The sequence below is a fragment of the Serinus canaria genome, chromosome 4A (assembly GCF_022539315.1).
Source record: "Serinus canaria isolate serCan28SL12 chromosome 4A, serCan2020, whole genome shotgun sequence".
NCBI classification, from domain to species: Eukaryota; Metazoa; Chordata; class Aves; order Passeriformes; family Fringillidae; genus Serinus; species Serinus canaria.
Window position 1 is genome coordinate 1,950,700 of NC_066318.1, and position 27,174 is coordinate 1,977,873.

General features: G+C 41.2%; 1 protein-coding gene across 2 annotated transcripts in view; it reads left to right on the top strand.

Moving 5' to 3' along the window:
- Positions 1 to 27,174, top strand: part of DACH2 (dachshund family transcription factor 2) — a 240,894-nt gene that overhangs the window by 28,779 nt on the left and 184,941 nt on the right. The window lies entirely within an intron of this gene.

The following is a 27,174-nucleotide window of genomic DNA, read 5'->3' on the forward strand; positions in this document are numbered from 1 at the left end:
CCAAAGAGGCTGGGGTCTAAAATTGTTTTAGACTGATGAATATGCAGACATAAAAACAACAGAATACAGATATTCCCTACCAAAAACCTCCAGAAAAAAAACTAATGATCAGTTATTTTAAAAAGGAAAACAAATGTTTTAAACACATTAATGCTTTCAATTTATCCTGGAATGTTACTGGTATTTCCTTAAAAGCCTGCCAATCCATGCTTAATTTTAATTAAGAATGTGAAAAACACGAAGTAGTCAAGTATTTTTGTTATTGGCAAGATGTGAAGATGTCAAGAAGCTGGTGTACAGTATTTAATTCATAAGCCTACAAATACAGTCCAGGAGAAATTTTTTTTAATGTGTTACCTTGCTGATAGCAACACAAAAGTTTACCAAAATGGGATAATGCAGCTTAGAAAGCACCTGGTTTAAGACTGTTGTTACACAGCTGAAAAAATAAAGTGTCATATCAGGTTGGGGTCACGTTTGTCTAAGAAAAACTAACAGGAGGATTTCTATTGTCAACACAGGAGATGAGCAGTGCGATAACAGCAAATTATACTCTCTGATCCACCCCCTGGTATAGAAGTGACTTGAGATTAAAGCCTCAGCCAGGAATTTCATTACTCTTCTACATTTTTCACAAAGGCAGTATTTGCAAGAACAGTGGTAAAGAGGGGTCAGAAATTTTCATGAAAACATGAGATGATTTTTGACCGTGTGTACGTGGGCATACATATAGATGTGTGTGCACTGCTGTGAGCATGTTTAGAACCCCAAAAGATACTAAATACAAACTAATGTAAATGCAATGTAAAGTTAACATGCTTAGGCCTTGGGCTCAGAATGAGAGAGTGGATGTTGGCTTGTATTTAGTTCATGTCGTGTTAAAGGTCTGGGGTTTTTTTGTTTGGTTTTCATTTTATTGGTTTTAAAACTTCAGCATAAGAATATAAACTTAACTTAAGGATAATTTAGAGTATTATTAGTTAATAAAAAGTAAAATGGTTTTCAGAAGGTGAAGAGTACAGAACTTTGTTACTTTCCAAGAAAAATAAAAAGAGTAACAATTCTGGTTTAATTGTCATTCAGTTGAGCAGAGCCCAGAGTCTGGGGATGTCAGTTTTCAGGCTTTTAGTGGGGCTTTGTAGAGTCTTCATGAGCATTGCAGGGCCCAACCTGGTGCTGTCCCTCGGTGTCCCTGTCATTTTCCCTACTTTTCTTCCTGCACTAAAATTCAAGGCTTCTTTTGTCCCCCCCGAGTGATGGCACAGGTGAGCAGGGGACAGATCTCCAGCTGATGGCTGTTGGCACTGGGTAGCAGGCTCCTCTGTGGGGTTCTGCTGTCCAGATCTGCCATCAGTGCTGGCTGAGTTGTCCCCTGGGACTCTGCTGTGATGGGTGGCACCAGAGAGGGATTTTTCAGCTGCACACTGTGCCAGTACATCCCTGCTGGGAGGAGAGCCAGCCAGCCCCAAACCCGTGGCCAGTCTTCTGCTGAGGGAAGAGCAAACTCCTGAGTCCAAGTGGGGCCCAGAGGAGTAGAGCAGATGTGGAACAAGGGGCCAGATGAGAGCTGAGGTTGTTCCTGGGTGCCCCTCAGCTGCTCTTTAACTGGCTTGAGCTGCTCACTTAGAGCCAAGGACTGCTGGAGGATGGCCCATCCAGGTCCATCAGTTGCAGGTACAACAAGGTTTGGAGCTTCATCAGAAGAGGAATTTGGGGTGGATGAGCAGGAATCTGACTGGTAACCTGAGCGTTTCACAACTTCTGCTAGAAAGCAGCAGTTGGGTTTTTATCCTGCGTTAGGGAAGTTCGTCCATCAGACTGAGGGGATGGATCAGCTCCAGCCCTGTGGCTCACTGTGAAATTGCTGCTTGGCATTGCCCATCTATTGTTGCAGAGCTCTTAGTGCTGCATGTGGCTTTGTTTGGAGTTGCTCCCTTTTTAGATAAGTCAGTGTGAAAGCTGTTTCTTTGCAGATCCACAGGTATTTGCCATCCCCAGGGAGGATCAGAATGTGACTCCATGACAAGGGCTGGGCTTTGTGCTCAGCTGGGAGGAAGCCTGCACACGTGCTCCCTACCTTATCACCTTCTTCTTCTTTCCTACTGGAATGCTTTTTAAATGTCTGACATGTGGTAGGTGACTGACATCTGCTTGGGAAGACACCAGGAAAAGCTTCTTACCAGTTACTCATTTAAAACTTTGAAAGAACAGTAGATAGGTGTCCATGAAAATATTTATTACATGTATGAAATGGGCCATTTTTTAGCAGCTGCTGGTGTATTTCCATAAGGAGCATGTTCCACTGGGATTGTGTTTACTTTAATAAAATTTTTCACTGCTTTGCTCTGATCGTATCTGTTCTTGGATAAGAATAGTTTGCTGGGCAAAATGAATGAGTGGCTTGATGCATAATACAGGAGTATCAAATTAATCAAAATGTAAAGTGCTTTCTGCTTTTTAATACTGACTAAACGTTTTTCTTGCAGAAGTTAGTTGAGTTGGCTGCAAAATAGATTGTTGTATTAAAATGTCTTTTTTTTTCATGACCTTTAAAAAATATTTGACTTTTTCTTTATAAAAATGTCCTTTTCCCTCAACACATGTGAGAAGTACTCTTAAGAGGTAGCTATGGGAGGAAGGAAGTAGTAGAGTTTATGTTTAAGAGGCTTAACTCTGGCTTTGGGAAGCTGTGGCAAATACTGGGGGGCCCTGAAAGTCAGAGCAGTAGCTCATGAGTTGGGTTTCTTGGTTTCCAGCCTGATTTTTCCTAAGTGAATGTTTGACCCATTGAGCCAGATTGTTGTGTTCCAGTTTTCATTGCTGTGGTTGATGTTCTGAGCAGCTCATGCTGGAAGACTGGATCCATTTTATACTTGGGTGCTTTTAAAAAGAGGAAATTAAAGTGGATAAAAACTTCCAGCAGATGTACCAGGCCCCTGGCACTGCTGCTCACCCCAGTCAGTGGCACCCTAAAACTTGGATTCTAAAACTTGGATTTTGTGTAAGTGAAATGCTTGGGGGAAAAAGGCAGATAGTGCAGGGGTTAGGGCCTCCACCTCTTCCTCCTTTTCCCCCCATGTACTCTGGATCCTTGTACAATTGTTCATTGTTCAGGAGCAGCCTGGGATGCTGCTGTCCCTGCTCCCCTGGAGCTGCTCAGTGTCTGTGGTACAGCTGCTGTCTGCTCATAACCAGCAGCGTTGAGGTGAGACACTGAGCTCTGTTCTCACTGCCCCTTTCAGCTGTTTTGGGGTGGAATTTTGCAGAACTATTTGCCACAATAATGTTCTGATGTGTTTTTACTGTCGATCTGCACATTTTGCAGGAGTCTGATAGTTCCCAAGTCAGGGATGTGCTGTTTAGCATTAACATTTTTGGGCTATGGTTAATGCCACTGATGAATTCTGTAAAAACATATGAAATTCACAGTAATTTAACATGGAATAAGAAACTAATAATATTGATCTTTCTGGGTTATTAGATTTGCTTTTAAAGGTAGCTGAAGCATTGACACCTGAGCCTGCAGCATTGATCATGGCAGTGTCACTGTGAGAGCCTGATGACTCTCACTTCATTTCAGAGGTAATATAAAGAGCAGCCCACCTTTAAATCAGGTGATTAACTTCCTTCTCCATGCTGAGGCTGGAAGAGTTTGTCCACTGAATTTCAACAAAGGGCAGATTCAAAGTTCTGTTCTGCCCAGACAGTGGGAGTTAGCAGTGATGGTGCTGGGAATTTTGCAGTGATGGTGCTGGGAATTTTGCAGTGATGGTGCTGGGAATTTTCCAGTTGCTGAGCATTTCCCATGAAGGGCTCTGGTCTTTCTTAGATGTTGTGTTGGAAACCAACTTGAAGAATGTAAGTTTGAGGTATGTAGGACTAGAGATCTTTCCAGATCTTGTGTTTGGAAATATTTGTGGTGTTTTGTCTGTGGAAAATAACTTTGGAAGGATGACTTGTGTTGCCATGATCCCTCTGGTTAAGAAAAAGAACAGTTGATGTTGATTTTTGGGGTATCCACTTGGGCACCCCTAGGATGAAAAGTGATGAGAAGAGATCTTTGAAAAGTTACAAAGCCTGTTTTCGGTGTTGCAAGATTATTTTAATTTAAAAATAAAGGGGGAAAAAAAATCTTTGTTTGCAGGTGGGAACCTTTTAGATAATTATATGTTTCTAATTTTGCAGTGACTCTTTCAGTTGTACTACTTTGAGAAGTTTTATTAATTAATTTAACAAGAGCCGCTTGCATGTGACCTTTTCCAATTCCTGTATTTTTAATAAAATACAAAAATTTCTGAAAGCTTTTCACAGGAGTTTGAGATTTAAATTTAAAAAAAATGTAATAGAAAACCGTTTTAAAACAGTTTTGTCAGAAGAAATAAATATGTGATGTGTTCAGTGTCTGTTCAGGAATGCAGAGGTTGTGTATTAATGTGTGACTCTCTAAGGCATCTCCCACTCTCTTCTGCAATTTTTTTTTTCCCTCTGTGCATTATGTTTGCCTTTTCTCATAAGTAAATACATAATTTAGGGAGTGCTGGGAGACAGGAAATGAAAGGAGTGGCCATGTAATACTGGTAATAATATGTATTTTGGGCATCAAACCTTGAATTAAGATGCAAAAACTGAAGTAGATCACTGGAAGAAGTTTGTGTGATACAGGATTTGAAATTGCTAATGAGTAAACACTGCTGAGGATTCAGGATTTCTCCTCTTTTTCCTGTTCCTTCAGAACCCAGAGGATATCTGACAGCCTTTAATACTGGGTTTTGATTTTTGAATGTGAAAGTCTAGTAAAAAACCATAGTAAAAGTCTGATAAAGTAAAACAGGTTGCATGGTTTCAATTTCTAGGGGTGGGGTAGGTTTTGTTTTTTGGTTTTTGGGTTTTTTCTTTTTTTTGCTTTTAAGCAGTTTAGCAGAAAGCAATTAAGAGAGCTCATTCTAGTGGCTAATCAAAATCATAAACCAAAACACAAAATAAAGGCAAAGTATAAATTAGTGCTACTGAAAAGATGTTCCCAAACCAGCTGTGCTTACATACATCAAGTTTACATTATTAACTGCACCATTTCTCCACCAGTATGTTGTCAGCACAGTGGAATGAAGCCTTCATCTTTACCCATTATTTCTTTTCATAAAAGCTAAAATAACTTCATCATAAAATAAGGCGGAAAATAAAGTCACATAAGACGCCGAGTTGGAAATGTGCCTCTTCATTCAAAGGTTTTGTTTAAAAAAAAAATAGAGAGAACCAGAGGCACGTGAGGAGTTGAAGAGGAGCTGCAGAGATAAAGATGACAGATGGGTGAGGGGGCTGGCAGGGCCCAGAGCCCCCCTCTTGGGGCTGACAGATCCGTCCAGCAGTGGCACCAGGGCAGGGAGGCATCAGCTCCAGTAATGGAGAGATGTCTGCTGGAAAGATTGCTCTATCACCCTGATGGGCTCCCTGCACCTCATAAATCTGAGATTGGTCTGGGCTCTGAGGAAATGAGCAGCTCCCTCTCCCTCCCTGAATGAAATGTCGGGCAGGGAAAGGGACAGAAATGGAAAGCAAAAGTGAGGAAAGTTATCTTTTTAACGTAAATCTCTTGTGGAAACAATATCAGGGCCATTAGTGGTTTGAAAAACAGCGCTCAGGCAATCTGGGCCCTATGCAGGGCAGCAAGAAGCTGCTTTATGGCCTCTCCTCCCTCCCCTCCCTGCTGCCTCTAATCTGGGTGCTGGGGTGATGGGCTGCTCTGAATTTCTGTGTGGGAAGGGAGGTCTGAGGTGGTGACACCTCCTGGAGGTGGCACTCAGTGCTCTGGGCTGGGTCACACGTCGGACCTGATGATCTCAGAGGTCTTCTCCAGCCTCATTGTTTCTGTGACTCCCTGGCTGCCTTTGCACTGTGGTCCAGAGCCAGGGTGCTGTGCTGATCCAGCCCTCCTGCCCAGAGGGGAAGCTGAGGCTCAGCAGTTTCCAAAGAGCTCTGGAGTGCAGGAGGAAATGATGGTGGGCACATGTCTGCCTGTGCCTTGAGTGTCTGAGAGCTCTGGGGACCAGCCCTGGCACACGGGCACTGCTCCTGGAAGCTGGCCCTGGGTGCACCCCCTCCCCTCGCTGCCATTTGTTTCTGCATCCTGTGTGTAGCTTGGCTTCATCTTGTGTCTGGTGTGAAGAAGCTCTGCTTCAGGGTTTGCTTCAAATCCTTCTGCCCTTCTTCTAAATGCTCTGGGAGTCCTGAGCTGCTTGGTTTGGTTGCCCTGGTCAGCAAATACTCTGGATCCTTCTTATGCCCCAGTAAGGACAGATAGGTGAACATAACATAATTTATCTGGGCAAGTTTATATGAGCTTTTATTAAGTTTAGGTAGCTTATCAATATAGATTTCAGAGTAGGAAACATGGAAAATTTGGAGGTAATAATTCATCTAATTTGCAAAGGGGAACTTGAAACACTTTGTTATTGAATATAATTCAAGCCAGGCAGAGAAGTGGATAGTAAGACACAATGTCCTGTGATTTTCCATTGGTAGATTGTGCAAAGCTGACTCACTAGCTGTGTTTGTTAAGATTATTTTTCTAGAAATAGCAAAGGCTGTCTGGACTTCTGTAGAGCATGTAGTTAAGGAAATTCCTGCACAGGTTGGCAAAAAGTGGGGAAAGCAGCTTAAGCGTGTTCAGTGTAATTTGAAATTATCTGACTTAGGTTACTTGATTGAGTTATCGAGGATTTTTTTGTGCCTGATCTTATTTAAAATTTTCAATTATCACCCAGACACAGAGTGGATGTGTGGTAATACAGTTTGCTGATGACAAATGTAAGTTATTGTCAATATATAGAAGAATAAAGATGACAATTTGCTAATGTAAGTGACTTGAGAAATTGAAATGGGATGAAAATTCTTAAATTATATGGCCAATAATTCACTTAAGACAACTGCTAAATCTGAAACACTAGGCCAGACAAAATAATGGAGTTGATTAAAAGAGACTCTAGAAGACCCTGAGAAGGAATGGTGTGGACAAGGGAGGGAAAGCTCTGGTTGGTTCCTTTTAGAGCTCAGATCATTAAAGCTGCTCCAGGAAGGGCCTTGCCTGTCCTGAAGGCAACAGTGCTTGAGTCTTTGCAAGAAGCTCCTCTCCTCTCTGGATAATTCCTGTTCTCTGGAATTAGATGTGGCTCTGTGTGCTCTGCAGTTGGTGACTTGCTGCCAGTGCAGCTGGGAACAGAGAAGCTGCTCCTCCAGGAAGGCTCTGCTAAAATGGCCATACCTAAATGGTGGCAGACTTGTTCTTTCTATTTTTTCTCCACTACTTCCAAGGTTTTCTGCCCTCCATGCACTGTCTGTACCATCTCTTCTGCTTCAGTCTCTTCAGCAGCTCCTGTTTGTCTCACCAGAGCTCTCACATTCTCTTAACCATCCCATTTGTTCCTCCCTAGATGTTTCCTTATTTCTGTTTGTTGTTATACCTACTTTATGTTGTGCCTTGCCTTTTTGTCTGTCTGTAAGTTCTGACACTGTTATGAGTAATCATTTGAATCCCTCCTGTGCCCAGTGGGATGCTGAGTTCTTTGTTGCACATACACAGTCTGCTGCTTCCACACTGAACCTCACAGTCCTCAGTGACCTCTGGTTTATGAGGTGGTTTTTAATTTATTTTAAAACTTTGGAAATTTGTATGTGATTGCAGCAATTTATTTTATTCAGGAAAAATCCCATGGCTTGTTCAAACTCTCCTTCTAAGCTGTCAGTGTAATGGGAACTGTCCCTTTTAGCCATAGGACATGGGGCACAGGCTGGTATTTCTCTTCTCTGGGTCCCTGAAACTGCTTTAAATTGTAGAAAATAGATGGGTAAATGGATAAGAAATAGCAAGTAGTAAACAGCAGTTTCCATGTTTTGTCTTTAGAGACAGCTGCTTTCCAGTGTAGCTTCTGAGATTTTCTCAGCAGCTTTGGGAGTTTTTCCTGCTCTTCCTCCCAAGTTCTCAGGTCTGTAATGAACTGTTGTCCTCCCATAAAAATGTCATAATCCTGGAGTGATTTAGAGTGCTTCTGGAGCTGAGATTGATGACATAAGGAATAGTTTGCTGTAATACACTTAAAGGCATCATGGTCCAGTTGCCAGAACCAGGAGCTGAGGAACTTGGGTGTCATTGCTGGCCCTGGAAATGGTTTGTGTGGTGACCTTGGACAATTCACCTCATCTCTTTGAGGCTGTGCTGTGCAGGTTGTGGGATGGGGATCCTCATCAGGGACAGTGTGAGCAGCACTGTGGGCAGGATGGATTTGCCATGAGGGGACAGCTCAAGTTTGAAAATTCCATATGAAATAAAATTTATCTGCTTTATCTGAGTTTATCTTTACTAAAAGCCCTGGAAACAAGTGCATAAATTTCTGCCTGAGTTTTCTCATCAGTACTGGTTATTTCAGGATCTTGCCCTCTTTGCTGGAATCACTTGTTTTCCTAGCAGGGTGCATTTCCCATTTGAATCCACTGGAATTTACTTGGGATATTTTTCAAATTTATAGTGCCTGTTAAGAAAGGAGGTTTGCCCAGTGGGCCAGTTGCTGTGTTTTAAAGTACATATTTATTTTATAATCGATTTCAGTCTGCTGTTCTAATATGCAGCAAGGATTCATTTTTCCACAGCTATGAACCTGCCTTGTGCTCACATCCTGCTTGGGAATTGCACTTGTAGGGTGCCTGTCTTTGAACCTGCCTTGTGCTCACATCCTGCTTGGGAATTGCACTTGTAGGGTGCCTGTCTTGACCTGTTGAAGGTAAAAAAAACAAGGGAGGTGATATAGGCCAGTCTGATTTCATAGATATAGTTTCTTCTATTTTCTCGTGATTTTTACTGTATTTGCTCAGTTTCAGGAACTGAAGATTTTAAGAAAAAAAGGTTAAAATAAGGAATCCCACAATGAAGTTTGTGTTTGGCAGCAGGGTACTCCTGATGAGCATCACCTTGTGCCCATGGGATCAGTTTTGGCTGCCTGAAGGGAGAATATCTCCCCTCCCTTTTGTCCTGAGTACCTGAGTTACTCTTGGGAAGCTGCAAACACATTTGTGCAGGTGCTTTCATGTAACATCTATTTTGATGTTATGTCTTAAATATATTGCAATTATAGAACAAAATCAGGCTTAGGAAGGATCTTTGTGTTGGTGCATGCAGCTGGGGACCTTCCATGATCATCCAAGGGGAGGTGCCTTTTGTTCATCAGAAAGCACTGGAAATATGGAGAGATGAAATTAGAGATGGTATTTTAAGGCTTGTGTTCAGTTCTTTATATATTAAAGAAATAAATAACAGAATTTCACCTAATATAAAATAATTTTTCCCATCCTTTGAAGGCATTTTGTCTACACTGTAGGAAGACTTTATTACCATTTAACCTTACAGTTTTCTTCTTCACATTTTCTTTTAAAAGACATTAAAAGGAACATACCAGACTGAGAATGGACATGACATTCAGGTTTAAAAACGGAGTGTTTAATGGAATCATGAATAAATGGAAACAGATTTGTCTGTCAAAAATTAAATAGGAGTATTCTTTGATTAATATCAAAATCTAATCTAAAATAGTTTTAGCCATTTCATACAGGTGACATCTGTGCTTAAATATAATTTCCTCTCCCTGTTCTGGCATGACTGTTAATTACTTACTCAATGTAGTTCAACATTTAGTTAATAAATATGTCAAGCTTTTACCATGGTGTTCTTTTTGCAGAGTTGTGAATTTGCAATTAGTTTTAGATTTACTACATGGTGACAGACAGTGCTGTATAAATAGAGGTTAAACACACAATTTACATATTAATTTCATGATTCATTTATTCAATGATTTATGTGGATATAGATTGTATTTAATCTCCGTGCTGTAGTTGTTTCAGGCATGACGAACAGAATCACTACACTGGTGGAGAAGTAATGATGTCTGTATTGAGCCACAGCAGCACAGAGGAACAATGAGAGATTTGGAAACCCAATTATTCATTAATCTCAATACTTTCTGAGAGGCTGGTGAAAAGCAGTAATAGGTTTGTAAAGCATGTATTTACAGATGTACATGTGTACACATGCACATACACGCTGGGGAATTGGATACTCCATCTTGTCTCTGCAATAAGTCACATTATCATTAGATTGTGTCTGTGCCCAGTTCTGTTAACCCTGCAGGCCAGATTAGTCACCACCTTCCCATTCTGGTCCTGCATGTGTCATGGCATTGTTTTCTGGACTTATTGTGCATGTGTGCTTCATTTAAGTGCATGCTTGTTACTGTAATCCAGAAGTCTCCATCTCTGCTTCTTCTGGTGAGATCATTTTCAGTCACTCTCTCTTAATTTATTGCAATTTTAAAAAGGAGTTTAACAGGTATTGTTTTATCTGTAAAACACTTTCTCTGTTCTTTTATCCATAAGTTGTAATTTTGTTTTATTGAAGAGAAGAGCAAAGTATTCATAGGTGAGATGAGAACTTGAGAAAATATATTCTCTGATTGATTTATGCCTATTATGCACATGTGGGTATAAATGTAGTTAGAGGAAGTATTTTATAAATACAGTTAGGGTTATAAGTAAAGCTCATGCACATGTATTTGGTTTGATGAATGTACTTACTCAAAGCATATTTTTGGTTTAGAACGATTTTCCTTCCTGCCAGTTGTGAGTATAAAGGTCTCTGAAGTGCAGATGGATCTCTGACCTAATTTAGCAGATTATGGCCTTTCAAAGGACTTGATGCACTTCAGACAGTGTTGAATTAAAGCAGATCTCTGATTTTGTGGGTTCCTGTTCCCTTGCAGTACTGTGTGTGTGAATCCTGCATGTTTCTTACTCCAAGTCTTTAGTGAGGAAAGGGGAAGGCTCCACCTTCAGTGTGTTCTCTGAATCCCTGCAGACAAACACTGAGTTAGCAAAAACCCCCAACCCATAACTGAAGCAAATAAACCAGGCTAGTTGAAAACAGATTAAGAAGCTGAAACAAAAGACATAATTACAATAATTACACTTTTAATTCATTAAGAGAAATGACTCATGGCTACTTGCTTTTGGAAAGACAGGGAGGGACCTTCTCCCAGGGAATGTTCTGGATACATCCTGGCTGTGCTGTGCCATCCTCCTGGCATCTTCACACGTGTTTCACATGGACAGTTTCTGTACATTTCAGGAGAGCATTTTTGGAAGAATGCTCTGATTTTTAAAGGACTGGAAGAGCCACAGATCAGGTGAAAGTACTGTATGAATGATCCTTTGGAGATGAAGTGCTTTGGACTGACAGTGGTCATTACTCTGTCACCAGGTTGGCTCCACAGCTGGGAGAAGGGGCAATCCCATTTTGCTGTAAGGAATTGCAGCAGTGTGAGTTGAGTTCAGTTGTTGAAGGTGGTAAGGTTTTGGTGGTGGGAGGTGGTGAGGCAGCCCTGCCCCTGGAGGAGGCTGTGAGCCCATGGGAACCCACCCTGGGGCAGGGTCCTGCAGGACTTGTCATCCTGCAGGCTGGAGCAGCCTGGTTCTGAGGGACTGCACCCCATGGAAGGGCATCCATGCTGGAGCAGTGGTGAAGAACTGCAGCCTGCAGGAAGGAGAAATGGTGGAGAAATTCATGGAAGAGTGTCTCCCGTGGAGGATCTCACACTGGAGCAGGGGAAGGAGCAGCAGAGACAGTTTGTGGTGAGCTGAGCACAGCCAGCAGCCCACCACAGCCACGTGGAGAGGATCCCCAGGGGAACATCCCACAGAGCTCTTGGGATACCTCCTAGACATGAAAAGAGGAAAAGTAATCCCAAATTTGTTTGTTTGTTTTTAATTTGATGTCATGGAAGCTGCACAGGGATGAGTTGAAAACTTCAACCTCTTCCTTAGGTCCCCCCTTTGCTCACACATTTGCTCTGTGGTTTTCCCACCTCCCTGAACACACAGGTGTGTGCAGCACATGTGCTCTGGTGGTGTTTCCCTTTATTTGCCTGGGAAGAATTGCCAAGTGTGTCTTGAAGCTGCCATTTCTACTTCTAAAATCAAGTCCCTGAAATATGTTAGTAGATCTGGAACCTCACTCCAAACCCCTTGAAAGTGCTCTGTGCTGAGTAGCTGACTGCAGGGAGCAGGTGTCAAACAATATTTAAATGACATTCTCAACAAAATAAATATTGAGCTGCCCTGTCACTTTGGTGGGAGAATAATCTGCTCAAAAAAAAAAAAAGAAAATCCCATTCATTGTAAACTGCCTCTGACATTTGTTCTTCAGGAATTATTTGCAGTTTATCTTCTGAGCTGGAGCCTTTATCAGCACAGCAGTTGAACTGCAGTGCAAAAAAAAAAATGGTAATTGAGTATTTTATCAAACGCTTCCAACAAAACGGACTTTGCAAGTCGTAAATGAAGATTAAAACCATTGTTGGCAGGGATGAACAAATTGGAATGATTTATTATCTGAAACATCAATATGTCACTGCTCAGAAATAAAATAAAAAGAAACAAACAACTGCCCCCCTCCCTGCAAAATGTGCACTTAGTCTCAGGCGAGAGATGGAAGGTAAATACATGTTTTAATTATTTGTGCTAGAGAGGCTGTTTAAAAAAAGAAAAAGAAAGAAGAGAAAGCATCATCATAATGGCACAGCTGCTGTGGGACATTATGTGAGGAAAAGAGACAGTAATAAGAGAACTGTGTCAAAGGAAAGCAACTCTGAATGTGTACTTCAGCTCTCCTGATTACAGAAGGAAGATTAAATATTATAAATGGGGCAATTTGACAGAGTGGATTTACTACTTGTGTTTAACACCTAAAGAGCCAGGGTGTTTAAAAGGAACCTTATCTCACTCGTGAAATATCTTCAAAAACAATTTGAGAGGAAAACATTTCAATATTACAATATATAAAAAATGGAGTGGTCAGGAATGAAAGAAGTTAATTTGTTAGGAGCTCTGTATCAGTTTCAGATTAGAAAACAGAAGGCATGAGAAGACTTACAAGAACTGTGGGATTTAGAAATTGTATTTTCTGTATTTGTTCATAAACCAGGAAGCCTGATAGGCTCGATCTGGGGACTTGTTGACCCTGGTTCAGCAGAAGTCACTCCCTGTGGCAGTGCAGTTGCTCTCCCTGCCATGAAGGCAGCAGGAGTTTTCAGGGACAACAGCAAAGCCACTTTGCAGCTCTTGCTGCAAAGAGAGAACTTTGAGTGGACATGGAATCCTTAACGTTGGAAGAGACTTCCAAGATCACCAAGTCCAACCTTGCATAAAAACTGTGACTTGTGATATCTTTGGTGGTGTTGCTTCTGAGTAAACCTCCATCATCCCACAGAGTTCCAGGCACCTTTCAGTGCAGGGGATGCCTGGGATCTCTGTGCTGAACAGCTCCCCAGCATACTGCACATCATTTTTATTTGTTGGAGTAAAGGGGGAGAGGCTTTGGGCCATCTCTGCGGTGTTGGTTGGAAGGTTGTTTAAAATGTTATGTTCCAAAGTGATTTGGAGTTCAACAGAGATAATATTCCATCTTCCCCAGTTAAAAAAAACGAGCTTCAGTAACATAATATTGAGGTTGGAAAGTAAAGTTCTTAGTGATTGGGCAAATGCCAAATGTGGGAAACAGGACCCTTTCCATACACTGCTTACATAACTGCTGATCCTTTCTTTTAATGAAGCTGCTCTTCCATGGGTTTCTGGCTTTTCCAGGGATTTCTGAGTTAGGGAAGCCATGTGTGTTGAACTTGTGCTGCAGCAGAACTGACTTCAGGGTATGTCCTGTACAGCCTGGAAGAGAGGGAAGGAGGGCTGTCCTTGGGAGCCAGCCCAGGGATGGGGACAGACTGAGAGTCACCAGCTCCATCCACAGTCAGTCCTGGGCCCCATCAGAGCTCACAAACCCCTCAGCAACCATCCTGAAATTAATTCTTGTGCTGTAAATCTTAACGAGGTCTGTGCTGGCTCAGGTTCTGTCCTGCTTCGTTGTTTGGTTGAAGGAACATCTCTGAATGCTGGTGAAGGCTTGCTGAGTAAGGAACATTCTGTGTCTAAGTCAGTAAATTTCATGTGTTGTAGCCCTTTTTGCATAATAAATTCACGTGGTGGAGTTAGAGGAGTTTGACAGGCCTGTATGTGCTGATTAATCTTCAGCTTCACCTTTGTTCATAAATTCAGTGTAATGTAGTACATAGGTTGGCAGAGCTTTAATTGTTACCCTCGAGAAATTAAAGTGGTGTAATTCCTACCCCACCTATCTCAGTTTGTTGTACCACTGCCTTAAAATATATAGGGAGAATAACATTACCAAATGAACAAGGCTAGGGATATTTGTGAAAACTCTTCAGATATGTTATGTGGAATATAAGGAATCTTTTGGTTATATTTTGCTCTTCTGAGTCAACCTTTTGCATCAGGTTTTAATATAATATGTAATAGAGGAAATGCAGTTACAGTGAATTGTTTATGTACTTGTTTTTTTCAGTCAGCAGGTTTTTCTCTTGGCCCCTGACGTTCCAGAGACCTTGAATTTTGAACAATTAAGTAATAGTACCCATTAAACTTTATTATCTTCTGCTGCTCCCCAAGCTGAAACAGTCCTGGGCAAAACTGAGATACTCTGCAGGCTAAATGAAGTAAGGAGATTGTTCACAGTTTTTAAGAGACCTTCCTTATGTGTAAAATTTACAATAATTGGACCACACTTGGAAAAAAAATGGTATTTATGTCCTGGCTTAATCAACACTGCTCTTTTGAGATTGTGCTGGGTGATTTGGAAGAGGTTAATTTGATATTTTTGAGAAAGAAATGATAAGAATTGTCAAGAAATCATATCTGTCTCTTCAGAGAAGACAGATACTCAGGAATTCTCTGCACATTCCGGGCAGCAGTGATTCCTCACCTGGAAGACAAAGTTTCCTTAGTCCTTCATGGTGTGATGGCTGTAGTGCAGTGTGGGTCAGCCTTGGTGTGTGCTCAGAGCCTGCAGCAGCCCTGGCTCAGCCCTGCTGCTCTGGGCTGGCTTTGGCAGCACTGGACAGTCTCTGGTGTCCTGTGCTCCCAGCCCTGGTGTCCCTGCAGGGTCTGTGCCAGGCAGCAGGGGCTCTGAGGCAGCTCCCCCCAGGCTGTCCAGGAGCATCATCCTCCTGTGCAGCGCTGCTTGCATGGGCCCTGCTCTGCATTTCAGGGCTGAGTGCTCTCCTGGAGGCAGAGTTTATGATGATGCTGTTGGGCAGAAGGTGTCCAAAGCTCTTGGACGTCGTTTTACCAAGCAGGGCTCAGACAGAAGTGCCTCATGCACTGACAGCTTTGATACTCAGCTGCTTACCAAGAGATGAAGTTCTTGTACCCCCAGCTGAGCCTCATTTTTCCAAACCCAGCAGATTTCTTTATAAAAAAAAAAACAACTCCACTTTTGCTGCAGCCTTAATCCAGTGGACATCCAGAAAGAGAGTTAATATAACAGTGAATTTTATTGTGCAGTATATGGATGAGATAAAACTCCATGTACCACGTTGAACTGCATTGTGTAGGTGCAGTTTTTAGCTTCTCCTCCTCTTTTAAGGTAGCTCTTTATTGGCTGCAGTAGGAAAAGCAGTACCTGCTTGAAGGATCAGGTTTTCATGCAGACTCCTGTGTCCCAATGGGAAATGCATAAATAAATCCTAGACACAACAGCATCTGGGATAACACCATGTAAAATAGAATGCTACTGGCTCTCCTGAGCCCAGATAAAATGCACTGAACAGAAAAGCTCTTGTGGAATTGCCATTAGATGCTCTCTCTGTGGTGGTGTCTGTGTCCATGCTGCCTCGGTGTTCAGATGGGCTTTTGGTGGGTGATCTTCAGTTCCAGAACAGCTCGCTGCTTGTGCTGCATGTTTTATTTAAGGCAACCAAAAATATTTTTCACAAGTTGAATGTAGCTACGAAAAGACTCTACTGCTATTTTACAGCCCTTCTTTAACCCACTTTGCATCCTGGCAGCTGCAAGTGGTGGGAGCATATTTAAAAAACACCCCAGGTTCTGAATGGGAGGAGTTGGAGCATGAGTTTCCTTCTCCCTCTCCAACAAGAGCTTATCAGGTCAGTTAGAAAGCAGAATGCTGATTCTGTTGATTCAGGCTTTTAGAAAATAGAAAGTTCCAGACAGCCAGAAAGCTGACAGTTATGAAATCTGTGGTGAGGTTGGAAAATAATTTGTACGATGTGGACATGTTTATTTTATGCTTTTGGTAGCTGACTCAGGTCACATTTGCACTTGGAAAGAAGTTACTCCTTGTTAACAAAGTGTGCAAGCAAGCTGGTTTTCTTCAAGTAGATATTGGCTCTTCTGAAGTGAGAGAGACAATCCAAAGGGAGGAAGAAAACAAGCAGTTCCTTGGTGCCAGTGTTTTTGGGTGTTCTTGTGCACTGATGTCTCTGATGCCACTGATCACTGTTGTGGTAATGCCCTAGGCTCTACAGAAAACAGAGTGGAGGAGTCTGGGTGATGAGTAGTTGATATAAACCTAACATTCTGCCCTTACTGTGAATTTTAAATGGTAATTCTTCCAGTTAAAGCCTGTAGATGGGATTGGTGATGGACAGGGTGTAGCTGCAGCTTGAATTTGAAGGATTTTTGTGTTGGTTTTGGAAGGTCCTGAAGAGAAGTCAAACAGCCAACTTAAAAACTTTGGGTGTGGTTTTCTTTTGGGGATTTTTTAAAATATAATTTTACATATGGAGTATGATGGTTTTAAGGCTGGATGTGAAACAATCTCAGTATAGTCTGTGCTCAAAGCCTCCTTCTGGTGATTGTCTTTACTCCAGCCATCTCCAGAGAGAGTTTCAGTTTTTTGAGAGAAATCTCCAAAAATGTGCTTGAAAAGGCTTTCCACCAGCCCCTGCCAAGTATTAGATATTAGAGAAAGAGAGGCCCCAGGAGGGTTCATTTTATGGTATCTGTAGTACCATAATATTTTTGATTAATATAATTGGTCCTGGCTGCTGTTTGAATCTTAAATTGGAGAGAAAATTCTGCATGAAATGTGAAGGGACAAGTAACTGGGACATCACATGAAACCAACCATTTTATTTCTCGTAATTTTCTGTCTGCAGCAAAGTTGGAAAAGCCCAAGGCCCAGGGTTAAGTCTTTGTACTCTTGCTGTTCTGCAGAGCAGGTTGAAGATGGAGATGATTTCAATTTACGAGGCTGTCAGTCAGACATTAAATTAATTACAAATAGGCAAAGATTTCACAATGAAACAAACAAGGTCTTTGACATAAATTATATCCTATCATTAAAATATTTAGAAATGTGTAATTATGGTATTTAGCAATGTTATTCAAATTATAATTAATAGGAACCTTAATAATATTACCACATCTTAAGCGACTTCACATTTTGAAATGCTTCCTTTTATCTTTATGTGCATTTTGGATTTAGATATCCTATTTAGGTATTTTTATACTCTTCCTTCAGGGATCATTATTCTGGTGCATCGTGTGCAGAAGTTTCAAGGTCAGCATTACTTGAACAGTTGTAATAGTCCCAACAGAAAGATAAATATATATTGACTAAGGCTGGAGCTTCAATTCTTTCAGTTGCTGAAGGTCAACAGCCCCTCTGAGGTGCTCTCCAACCTTCAAATGTCTATAGGTTAAATCACTGATGAATTACTGCACTTTCCTAAATGCAAGAAACATATTCTAGACAGAGGCAGCTCATGGTGTTGTGCCTGTTGCCTGATCCCAGACTTGTGGAAATGTGTAAAAACCCAAATGTCTGAATTTGGTGTGTCAGAGCTGGAGTGGGGAGCAGGACTCCCCCTCTTTTCTCTATGGAAATCCTGCCCCTGGCACGCCCCTCTGTTATGATAAAATAATTTTCACTAACTTTGAAGCAGTTGGTAGCAGTGGCTGGAAGCAGCAGTGAGGGTGTCTGTGAGGCTGCAGTGGCACAATTCCAAAGAGAATTTCCCTGGCACACTGTTCCTCTGAGGGCAGTACCCAGCCATGCCTCGCTCTGAGCAGTGCAGAATCTTCTCCTTCCCAAAAAATGTTGCAAGCTGGAAGTAAATCCTCTTGGAGAGCACTCCCAACCTGCTCAGGAGGGCAGGGGGAGACCAGCTGAGATGCTTGGCTGTGCAGATGTTCCTGCAGAGGTCAGCTCAGAGATCACCAGGGGAGCAGAATAAAGCACCTTGTATTTCTGGCCCTTTATTTCACATCTTAACCTTCTAAATGAGCAAGCACTGCAACATCCTCTGCAAGTTTAAGGGGCTTCAAAATATGTCATTTAATGTTGCCTTAAAATGCCTTTTGCAAAGTCAAATACTCTTAAAAACATCATTTTAGTGTGCCCTGGTAGCATTATCCTAGATATTGTCAATATTTTTAGTTTCAGTTTGATCTGTAGAATGTGGGTACAGTGAAGAATTCTTACATGAAATGTAAATTAAAGCATTACCTTTCAGAAGATCTGTTTTACAGTGACTTCAGGAGTTTACATTTTCCACGCAGGTTGTCTGCTCATTTGATATATCAGGAGGTTCAGATAAAGGTTTTTGGCCTGTAGCTGGTCTAGAATAAATAGTTTTATTTTTTTATATATAGCTGTCTTTAAGTGTGTGAGTGTATATATATGTTATAATTTTTAATATACAAAAAAACCTTTATATTGGAAAGTTTTTAGTATAATTTTGATAGCAAACTTCTTTGTTTCTTTCTGCAAATGAAAAAGCTGATCTGTTTATCAGCAGTGTAAATGTATGACCAAGGATATAGACTGACTCAAGTAAGTCTCATGGCCAAAATTAGGGAAAACATTAAGCAATATCATTTCTGTGGTACTGTGCAGTCCCTTAATTTGTGTCTGATTTTTATAGGAAATGGTAATTAATAGCAAAAGATTTGCAGGTGCCATGCTCAATAAATAGCAGTTTCCCTTGTGCAAACGTAGCTATTTAATGTCATTTCTGCAAGAACAGGTATTTGTAAAGTAAGTCACTTGACATAGAAATTTAAAAGTATGAAATACATTTCAGGAGATCCAGTTGTCCTGATAGCAGCAGAAATTCAACCCAAAATACAGTCAAGTGTAGCTGTTGTCATTATCTTGAACAGTTCAAAGAAATGACATGCACAGTATTAGACCTCAGCAGTTTATTCCACATAGATGACTGTAACATGCTGGGCAACATTTTTGTCATTTCAGATTTTCATCCCAACTTTTCTTTGTGCTGTTTATTAAATGCCCTCAATATCTGAATAGAGCTCTTGGGGTCCAACAGTCTGCAGGAAGATGTGTTGCTAAAATGAGGAAATGTGAGAGAAAGGAAGGTGAAAAAAAATTTGGTATCAGCAAATAAATTAACACAGTTTTTAAAAACGCATAAATTTCATAAAAATTAAGATTTGATTTGCTTTCAGCCTTCTGCTTTTTTCCTTTTTCTTCAAACGAAAGCTGGTTCCCCATACATGTACGTGACTCTTAGAGCTGAGAACTCTCAGAGACCATTGCAGAGTGTGAAATCTATGAAAAAACTGAACATTGGTAACGTCAGTCCTCGATAAGATTTGGATTTCAACAGTGCAGCCGTGGGGGAAATGGGGAAATACCGAAACCAGAGAGTGCCTCAGCAGATAAGGGCAACCTTCTCCTTGTGCTCGTGCCCCTGTGTTGTTGTGTCAACTTCTGACTCACTGGATTCTTCCTGGAAGGTTAAACCACAGGCCTGGCAGTTTAAGGGACAGTGACATGCCAGTAATTGCTGCTGTGTCCCAGGAAATTAATTTGATATTAGTTGCAGCACAAATGGGAAAGGAATTTTGTCACTCCTGGCTGTGCTGAAGACGTGCCTCAGGTGTACCAAACCTCTGTGACCTTTGTGTTGCTGTGGAAAGCCCTTGCTTTATTTTATCATCATCAGAATTCACTATTGGTACAGTTTTCTGCATTTCAAAGGACTTCAGGTTTTATTGAGATTGTATTTGATGTGGGATGTGTTTGATGTCAAGATTTGTTTGGGAAGGACAGCCTTCATCCTTTGTTGGACTTGGACTGGTTGGGGATGGGATCCCATTCAAAGGGAGGAGAAATTGATCTGGGCACCTCCAGTGCTCCCTTTGCTCCCTTTGTCCTCCTGAGCTCCAGCAAAGGCTGCCAGGGCAGAGAAGGACCAGTTGGGATGCACAGTTCCATGGAGGGCAAGGCTGTAGGTGACAGTGGTGGCCAGGGAGGTTCCTCACGAGGTCCAAGGGCATCCTTCCCTGGGGATTGTCAGGAGGAGGTTCCTTTTCCTTCAGCAAAGGAAATCCTTCTCTTTGGAGAGGGCACAGGGGTTGCTGCTCTCTGGGTGTCGTGTCTCACTTCTCATCTTGGCATCTTTTTGGCACTGATGCTCCTCCAGCCTCACTTCCACTGGTTCTGCTGTGGCAGAAAGTCCTTTTTGAGAGGATGGATGATCTGATAGAGGGTAATTTATGTTGCTTGTTCTTTTAAACCCATTATGAACTGAGTTTCTGTTTGAGTTCTTCTAAATGGTCCAAATAGCCTTTATGAGCATCCCCTGAAACATTCTTACTGATGGGATCTCCTCAGTATTGACTCTGAGCATTGGTACTGTCTTAAAAATGTGTGAGAAAGGGGAGAAAATGTAAAATCTAAACAATTTATTTCTTTAAAGACCTAAATGCTAATAAAGAAAAGCATAAACTCCTTTAATCAATCAAAGTTGTCACTGAAATGCCGTAGCTTGGGCAGAGGAGAATGCAATTTGGTGGAATTTTCAGTCTTATAAGTACCAAATATAGATTAATATATAGTTCAAAACACTTTAATTTTTAAACTCTTGTCTTTCTTCTTCACTGCTGAAAAATTATTCTTGAAAAATAAAGAAACTGCCCTGTGGTCAAAGATAGTCTTAACTACCTGTCAATCAAAAGGAGAAGTTTGTTGAGACATTTAATTACAAGATAATGTAGTCATCAAAATCTCGTTGTGGTAACTGACAGCTCATTTTGGACTGAAAGCGCACAGCTACCTCCCCTGAGGTCAGAGATGTTCCGAGGTTAACGTCGTAATGACAAGTCCTTTATTATCACATTATGACATTGAAAAAAATTGCAATTATACTAATAAATTAATAACAGTAATAAAATGACAGTCATAATTGCATAATATACATGTTGTCAACGGCATTTTTGTTACATGGCTGGAATTCATATTTTATCTGCATATCTTACATGGTATTCAATTTTCCCAGTTCAGTCCAGGCATGCAGTGGCTCCTGAAATTTCTGAAAGCCTGGGCAGTTTCTGCTGCAAATGAGACTTGGAGGCATCAGTTGTTTTTCTATATTTAAAGATTAAAATTATAAAGAGTGAAATTGAAGAATTTCGCACTCAACTGTAATTAAATATTAGAGTTTGGTTTTTAGCCATATCCCTTAAGAAAACAGAATGTCTGCTATTGGATATAATAATGGATAAAAACCTGAATTAGGAACTCTTAAACTGTCCAACAGACAAAGAACGTTCATTTTCCTCTGTAAACAGGGAATTTAATGGAGTTTTTTTCAGATTTTCAGATTTTCTTTACAGCTTTGCCTTAGAGTGAGGTAAATTTTTGTGTGGATGAGACCAAGGGAAGAGGATGGGCTCAAGACATCTCTGCTCTTCTTTCGTTGCTGAATTGCCACGACACTGATGGAAATCAGAACTCTTCCATTCTGATCCTCACCCATACATTTAATTTTCATAAACCTGCACTAGGTACAAAATCAGGGGTCAGCACAGAGTTTCATTCATTTATCCATTGACAGTAGATTTCCTTCTGGTGCTAATGCAGCTTTTTCTGCCTTGGTTCTGACAGTTCTGTCAGCTAAAGAGAATAAATGTCCTGTACCTGTGCCATGGGGACAGGTGCACTTGTCCCTCTGCCTCACCTGTTCCCCTGGCCTTGGGAAGGGTTCAGGCTCACCCCGAGCTCTGGGCTCACTCGGGGTTTTCCCATTGTCCAGCCTGACTCCAGGACAGCTGGCAGGGGTGTGCAGGTTCAGGCCTCTCATCCCCCCCAAATACCACCCTGAGCCTTGGCCTGACATGCATTATTCCATTTAAAGTGTTCTGAGTTCAGCCTCTGCCTTTTTGTGTCGACTGAACCCCGTGGAACTTTTAATCTCCAGACTCTTTTCTTGTTTTATTTTCATTTTCCAGCAGAGTGTGAAAACACCACCAGTTCTTATTCTTTAATTCTTGCTTCAGTTCCACCCTCCCTTCTTGCTACTGCTTCTTGGCCAGGTTTGATTTCTCCCCCAGCACAGCACCATCAGTTCTGTTAAAGAACCCTGAGTAAAAGCTCAGGGTGCAGTCACAGTGAGGCACAGTTATCCTAAGGGAAATCTTAAATACTTTTTTCTCCTATGATTTGAGTTCCTTTGGACCTCCATGGAAGGAAGTGATGCTACTGCTGGTACTATCTGCTCCTGCACTCCAGGCTGGTTTTTCTACAGGATTCCCTCAAAAACCCTGTAATTTGGGTAGGGTTTTAATATTTAAAGTTTAAGGTTGGTAACCTACCAAGGAAAATGCAAAATAGAAAATTTTGATCATTTAGATACTGTGTAATTAACATTTCCTACATCAGATATTCACAAAGCTTTCAAGAATTTGTTTATGATGAGGAGGAGTGTCCATATTTTCACGAGTACAGAATGAGTTTCCTGGAGGAGTCCAACCTCTACTTCAGGGTGTGGAAGGGCTGAAGTTTTGCAAGAAAAGACTGAAATTTTATTAATGAAGGAGCAGCAACCTGTTTTTCTGTGTTTCCATCACACACTTAGGATGGAAGCAGATACCAGATGTGGAAAACTTCAGTTTAAATCATTAATAATTTGCAGGAATGCAAAATACTGACTTTAACATTACTGTCTGTGTAAAAGCAGTTAAGAACAGGGTTGTAATAACATCATTATCAAATCTATGTTACACCAACACTGCTCTTGGGCAAGAAGTGCTGACAGAGCTGTGCCATGTGTGTGTAGCCTGTGTGGAAACAAATTCTGCTCTTGACACAAAATTTTAGTTTACCCCCTTTTTTTGAATTAGATAACATCAAGAAACAAAAGAGTTTAATGTTGAAGTTACATGAGTTGTAGGCACTGTTCCAGCAGAAAAATTCCATCATATTTAGCTCAACAAATTACAGAATGCAAAGGGGAAAAAAAAGTCATAACTAATATTTCATTAATTTAATAATCTGCCTGAGTCATATATTTCAACAATTCAGGCAGAGTTTGCTCAATGCAATTATTTTACTGTTCATGTGCATGTCAGTTATCCTCTGGAGATAGTGATGAATATCAAATAATTAATACAGCTGAGAATGTTTCTCTGTAGCAATGGGTCATTTATGAGATGAAGGGGAAAGGTTTTTTTTTTTATTTTAATTATCCCATATTCCTTAATTTACTCTCTATCAGTGACGATTTCTTATTCCCACAAAAGTTAAATGTGAAAGGTCCTTTTCTTGAAATGATATTTGGGTTCAAAAGAAATGGAACAATGCAGTCATGTTTACAAAAGTGTTCACAGAAGTTTCAGTAGAGTTTTGCAAGTAAAGAACTGTGTTGGATCTGCTGAGATTTATTTCTGTCTGAAGGGACAGTTTTGTCCAAACCTGGCTGTTTCTATCACGTGCTGTGTGCAGGAGTCATCTTTAGAGGAGGCAGAATTTCAGTTTCTGTTACATATCCAGTGGTTTACTTGTGTCTGATTTTATCCTTCTTACTTCCATTCCTTTCCAGCTAATGCTGACCTTCCAGGATCCCCTTTCTTTTTGCTTTCTTCCTTTCTCCCTGTCCTGTTTGATCCAGGTAGCCCTTTATTTAGTGGACAAGTTTTGATGAGAGTGTGAAAATCTGGTCCTTGGAGCACACTGAGGGTGTAGAGCTCCTCAGCAGGATGCTCTGCACATCTTTCTCATAACTCTGGTAGCTAATGTGAATATTTTCATTCTGAAAGGAGGAAGACACTCAGAAAAAAATAAAGCAGAATGTAAAATAAATCCTTTTGTTCTCCCAAATCCACACTGCTCCCCCCTTTCCCTTTTCCCCCCAGACATCTGCTTTTGTGGCTGTAATTCTGCCTCCAGTTTCCCTTTGAGTTTGGAGAGGAGGGTATTCGATGCTTTCAAGTCATTCACCTCGAATTTCTGAACTGCAATTAGAAATAAACTTTTTTCTTGCCCCTACTTTTTGCATCCTAGGGTAGCAATTAAGAGGAGCCGGGTGAATAGGTTACCATTTTATCCAACTCTATTACTCTGACTGATGGAGCTATTAGATAAAGGCAAACTGTAATTCTTTATTACCTGCCTGGCTCATTTCTGCACTTTGCCCCGGAGAAGAGCTGCATAAAAGATCAGAGTGTTATTGAAAACTCCTGAGCAAATATTGAGCAACTTGCTGGGTCACTCAGGTAATGACAGAATTCAGGGAAATGCACATGTGAGTGTTTGGGTGAAGATGTGGTGAGAAAGTGCTGGATGGCAGAGCTGGAGTAGGATGGCTTTGGGAAAGAAGAGCTGGGAACACTTTGTATATGATAAATACGCTTATAATTAGTGAGATCATTAGCATGGACACCATGTACTTAAGTATTCACAAAGAAGTCTTTAAGCTAAGCAGTTAGCTTCACAATGAAGGAAAGAGACAAAATGAATTATATACAGCTGAATAAGCTTTTCAGGATCTCCAAGGAGGTGACTTGTCTGTTGATGGCCAGTGGGGGTCGAAGAGTGAAATAATTACTTAACAGCATGTAAACAATGTGAGATGTGAAGTGTGCATTTTTTTCCTTTTCTTTTTCTTTTCCTTTTTTTCTTTTTTCATTGAGAGAGTTTCTTGTTGCGATGGCTCCACTGGGACAAGCAGCAGAGAAATTTGATTAAATGGATGCCTGGGGTCACGACCCTGTCTAAACATGCTGCAGCTCTCAGCATTAATCAAAGAATGTTAAAAAAAAAAAAATTTCTGACCTTGCTGCATATGAGTACTGGTGAGCTGTGAATGCAGGCGTGGATGGATGGAGGCTGTGTGAGCGCCCTGCTCACAAAGGGGACGGAGGAGGAGGAGGCAGCTTTCAAGGACAATGGGAGCCCATGGTGGTGTTTCAGTTCTTGTTCCGGGACTTTCATGTGCTGATAGCCCAGCAGCAGCACTGCAGTTGGGAAGATCCCATTAGGATGCAGTTGGGAATGCAGCTTTTTGTGTTGGGCTGCTGCTGCTTGAACCCTGAGCGTGGAAAATATTTATAGCTCGGTGCTACATGGGAGATCCGTGGGTTCAGAGGGATTCTTGGCTGCCTCCCCTCAGTTTAATGGATCTGGAAGTGCAGAGGAAGCAGCTCTCCTCTGTAGGAGTAGCCAGGATTAGTATCACACTTATTGTTTGAGTTTGTATTCTTAGAGTTCTGGTAGTAGCAGGGTGAAAGGTCTTGAGTTTTACTGAGCGAATTACCTTGTAATAGAGCTTACAATAAATCAGAAAGTGAGATGTAGCCAGAAGTTCACAAGTGGTTTTTTAATATTTGCAGTAGTCTGGATTGCTCCCCTGAAATTCCCACTCCATTTGATTTAGCCCTCAGTACCAAGAATTCTCATTGCAGGCAAGAACATTTTGGGTAGACAGAATTTTTTATCAGGGGAATCAAGTGTCATTGGTGTCCAATTTTGAAAACAGTCCAGGACAAAGATAGATCTTCCATCTATTTTTATATTATTTAACTGGGAATGAAGCAGGACTGAGGTCTTACCTGTATTTTTGAAGAAAGTGAGAGAAAAGGGAGATTGTCAATGCCGTATTAGAGGAATGACTTTGGTCATTCTGTCTGTTGTTCTCCCTAAAGAGTCACTATTACAAAAGATTCCTGATCTCCTTAATGGAAGCAGCTCCGTACATTAACATGTTGGATTCTAGTCAACAAATTAACAAATCAGAAATTATTAAACTGCAAACAAATATAAGGGAAATACACATGTAGAGAATCTTTCTGAAGGAGACATCCCAAAGTTTGGAAACACCTGAAGTCTCTGGATAGGGAAAAGAGGTAGTGGAGATCTCTGTGCTTCAGCAAGGACAACATGCCCACACTGTCAGCTGTAGGAACCTTCAGGTGGAATTTTCAGTGTATTTCCAAGTGTTCTGATTCATCATGGAGCTGATCATGGACCTGCATTCACTGCTTTGAGAGTCAGGACTTCACATGAACAGCCCAAGCAGCCAGTTCCAGTAGAGCTGTACTCTGCATGTCCTTGTGACAGAAGAACCTTGAAAAGCAAGCCAAAGATTCCAGGATTCTAACTAATAATACATGAAAACCAGTTTAAAGGTCTTGGATGAAACCTCAGGCAAATTTCCTCTTGTGAGAGCTGCAGGAAGCCTCAGTTTTGGAAAGGTTTGGAGTTCCAGAGTAAATCACTGGTGGTAAAAGCCAAACCTGGGTTAGCTGTTCCTGGCTCCTGCATGGCTGTGTCCGAGGGGGATCAGTAAAGCAGGGCTGATTGTTACCACTATTTCTGTTACTCTTCTTGGTTTTCTTCCTGGTTTTCCCTCCTGCCTTCTAGGAAATTCCTTCCCAAAGAACAGAATCACATTATCTTAGGTCTGCACCTTCTCTCAGCTTTTGGAAATTCACTGATTGAAAGAAATGTAATCTTTAAAAACAACCATCAGTGCTAGTGAGTTGGTTTTTTTGAAGAGGAACTTGGAGAAGCAGAGGTGCAATTTTTGACTGTGATCTTTGCTTGTTGATGCAGAACTGAGTCAGAGATCACCCCAGAGAACCTTGGATTTTCCATAGAAAAACCCATTGAAACCAGAGACAGTATTTATGTCATTGTTCAGTCTTGTCTCTGTAAAGAAAAGAGTTAATCCAGCAGCAGGTGTTTGTCAAAAACCCTCCTCAGTTTCCCACCTCCTGAGCTTTTTTTAAACTCCTTGAAGAGATTTGGCCAAGTTAGGAAGATAAAGGCAAGCTTCTAGGTGTGCCACGATGGGCTCCAGTACTTACTCTGACAGAGAATAATTAAGTTTTAAAGTTTCTTTTATAGTTTAATATCCTAAAACTCATTGCATCTGTCAAATGCACAAGGGTCCTTAGGTGTGAGCCCTTCAGGTGAGGACAGGGTCAAGGTTGTTCAGGTACTTTAACTGCACTGTAATGTGT